Here is a 3874-nt window from a genome sequence, read left to right as displayed (position 1 = left end):
CCACTACCTCAATCAAGACATAGAACAACTCGATCACCCCACCCCCAAAATCCACGCCCCACCTCCACATTTTTGCCATCAGTTGACCCCCATGTCTGCTCCAAGCAACCACTGATGTAATTTCTATCACTAAATATTAGTTTTGCCTGTTCTAGAATGTCATATAAATTGAATTATACACATTCAATTTCTTTCCCTTACTTCTTTCACTCAGCATATTTCTGAGATTCATTCATGTTGTTTCATGTACCTGTAGTTTGTTTCTTTTTGTTGATCAGAAGTTGGCATGTGAATTACATATCAATAAACCTGCTATTTTAAACAAGCCTTTCTGTTGGTGGAGGCTGCCGAGTAAGCATCCTTAAAACCTCCTCACCCATAGTTGTCATGTCTAAGTCAGAGTCTCCCCAAGAGCTGACCTAACAGTTGCAGGAGCTCTTCATCAGTGGTTTTAGCTTTGAAACCACTGATGAGAGTCTGAGGAGCCATTCTTAGTGGGGAACGTTCACTGACTGTGGTGAGAGATCCAAACACCACGCGCTCCAGAGGCTTTGGGTTTGTCACCTATGCCACTGTGGAGGAGGTGGGTGCAGCCATGAAGGCAAGGCTACACCAGGTGGATGGAGGAGTTGTGGAACCAAGAGGCTGTCTCAGGAGAAGATTCTCAAACACCCGGTGCCCACTTCACTGTGGAAAAGATTTTTGTGGGTGGAATTAAAGAAGACTCTGAAGAACATCATCTAAGAGATTATTTTGAACGATGTGGGAAAATTGAAGTGACTGAAATCATGACTGACTGAGGCAGTGGCAAGAAGAGAGGCTTTGCTTTGTAACCTTTGATGACCATGAGTCTGTTGACAAGGCTGTCATTCAGAAATACTGTGCTTTGAATGACCACAGCTGTGAAGTAAGGAAAGCCCTGTTTAAGCAAGAAACGGCTAATGCTTCATCCAGTCAAAGTGGTTCTGGAAACTTCGGTGGTGGTCGAGGAGGTGGTTTTGGTGAGAATGACAACTTTCGTCATGGAGGAAACTTCCGTGCTCGAGGTGGCTTTGGTGGCAGTCATGGTGGAGGATATGGTGGCAGTAGGGGTGGCGATAATGAATTTGGTAATGAGGGAAGCAATTTTGGAGGTGGCGGAAGCTACAATGATTTTGGCAATTACAACAATCAATCTTCAAATTTTGGACCCATGAAAGGAGGACATTTTGGAAGCAGAGGCTCTGGCCCCTACGGAGGTGGAGGCCAATCCTTTGCCAAACCATGAAACCAAGGTGGCTATGGTGGTTCCAGCAGCAGCAGTAGCTACGGCAGCGGCAGAAAGTTTTAATTACTGCCAGGAAACGAAACTTAGCAGGAGAGGAGAGCCAGAGAAGTGACAGGGAAGCTACAGGTTACAACATATTTGTAACTCAATTAAGCACAGTGGTGGCAGGGTCTAGCTGCTACAAACAAGACATGGTTTAGGCAACACTCATGTGTATGGGCAGAAAACTCGAGGACTGCATTTGTGACTAATTGTATAACAGGTTATTTTAGTTTCTATTCTGTGGAAAGTGTAAAGTGTTTCAACAAAGGGTTTTAATGTGGTTTTTATTTTTTTATTTTTTGCACCCATGCTGTTGATTGCTAAATGTAATAGTCTAATCATGATGCTGAATAAATGTATCTTAAAAAAAAAAATAAAACAAAGCTTTGAGGAAATATATAACTGCTCCTTCCAGAGACTTTTAAAAGCCCACCCTTGAGAATGTTAGTCAAATAAAAACTTTTGTTTCCTTTACTTCGCTTCCCTCACCCTGAACCAGTCTCCTGGGGTCTAAAACCCCAGGTAGGTAGCTGAGTAATAGAAAGGTAGAGAGGCATCATATGAAAAAATAAGCCAACTATGTACCTATTCTTGACTTTAGGCTTTTTGCCTGAAACAAACCCTAGAAAGAGAAGCGAGAACCCTCAATTCTAAATCAAGTTTGAAATTTATACTATTAAATGGAAGTCAACATTTCCATTTCTGAACAGCATTGCCTATGAATGACCAAAAATATTTTACTGCAACCAAAATTTCACTTACAGGAAAGGAAAAGAGAAGCTCTAAGGAATAAATGTAATGGTAATTGAAGAGAAAGTAATAAAATAATTGAAGACCAAGTATGATTACATCCTGTAGGTTGTGCTGATTCAATGTACCAGTTGCACCTGAAAGACATAACTGACAATTCAGCTTTTAAGTAGCCCAAAATACAAGAGTCTTTTACTAGATTTGTTCAAAAACTCTTTTCTGCTCCTCTTGGCCATGATTCTACTTCCTGGACTAGCTCAATACAGTCTCTCTAATTAATTCTGTGACAATAAAACATGTACACAGTGTGATGAGGATGTACCCTAACATATATTTTAACAAACAGAATCTTCAGGTATTAAAAAATGTATCTTTTGGTTAACATAAAAATTTTGACATTCAAAATTTCCTCAATCAACTTCAAAAAGGGAGACAGTTTTTGAAAAAGCAATGATTACAATAGCATTTGGAAACTGCCAAGGATGTAGAATGCGGTATAGTGAAAAGAGCTTCTACTGCAGAACAAGGCAGACTTGGGTGAAAATCCTGGCTCTGGTTCCTAAGAAAGTGGTCTTGGTCCAGTTTTCAGTCTCTCTGACTCACTTATATCTCCTATAAGCACAGCATTCCTTGTTTCGTCCAGTCCTGAATAGTACTGGTTTGTTATTGGCTTTTTTTTCTCCGAAATAGTTTTATATGTTTTAAAAGAAGAATGTATTTATTACTCCACTGAGCAGTAAAATTAATATATATTTTTCTCATGACCCATCAACCAGCACACAGAGTAAGCGATATCATATGCTCCAAGCCAATTTATTTGCTTACTCTGACATGATTTTCTTTCTGCCGTTATTTCATGTTTTGTTCAGCAGTGTGAACTCTTAATGGCTGATAAATGGCAAGCAAATTGATAAGTGTTGGAGGTGTTGCAAGATGCTAAGGCAGTAAATATTAAAATGCACATTTTATGGTATGTGATCACCTTCAAAAAACTGATGGTGGTAAGTAACGGTAAAGTTTAACAGTCAATCAGGGGTTGGGGGAGGTTCTTTGACATGAAGGTCAACTTCAGTATCCTTGGAGGAAGTGGCCAACAGTTGTTTGTATAGTAGCCTGCAGAGATTATACTTGAAGATGTATCACAGCTTTGGATTTGAAAAGAAGCAAATGGTGATTGCCAACATATGATAATGGAGAAAACATTCCTATGGCCCTTTGCTATACAGCTCCCACATAGTCCAGATTCAATTAGCTTTTCCATGTCAAATGAGACTACTCTGTGCTAAATGGGATTTGTTTGTAGTAATTCATATAGTGCAGTGTTGTGTGCATTAAATGAGATAATCTGTAAAAGTATGCAACCTAATGTCTGGCACATAATAGCTTCTCAACAAAACTCTTCTTTCCCTATTATAAAGGGTTTTGCCAAGAGTTAAGGCAGGAAACCGTGAAATAAAGAATAAAGAGGCCTAACTCAATCTAAAGACTTCAGATACACCTTCAAGATTAAATAATAGGGCCGGCCCAGTGGCTCAGGCGGCTAGAGCTCCATGCTCCTAACTCTGAAGGCTGCTGGTTCGATTCCCACATGGGCCAGTGGGCTCTCAACAACAAGGTTGCCAGTTCAATTCCTCGAGTCCCGCAAGGGATGATGGTCTCTGCCCCCTGCAACTAAGATTGAACACAGCACCTTGAGCTACGCTGCCTCCCGGATGGCTCAGTTGGTTGGAACATGGGTTCTCAACCATAAGGTTGCCAGTTCAACTCCCGCAAGGGATGGTGGGCTGTGCCCCCTGCAACTAGCAATGGCAACTG

At 40.8% G+C, this 3874-nt stretch overlaps 1 pseudogene; it reads left to right on the top strand.

The window, feature by feature from the left end:
- Positions 1-387: 387 nt before the first annotated feature.
- Positions 388-1361, top strand: LOC109434570 (heterogeneous nuclear ribonucleoprotein A1-like 2; annotated as a pseudogene).
- Positions 1362-3874: the final 2513 nt, after the last annotated feature.

Source organism: Rhinolophus sinicus, linkage group LG01 (genome assembly GCF_036562045.2).
Source record: "Rhinolophus sinicus isolate RSC01 linkage group LG01, ASM3656204v1, whole genome shotgun sequence".
Lineage (NCBI taxonomy): Eukaryota > Metazoa > Chordata > Mammalia > Chiroptera > Rhinolophidae > Rhinolophus > Rhinolophus sinicus.
Note: the sequence above shows the minus strand (reverse complement) of the source record. Positions and strands in the feature narration are given on the sequence as shown.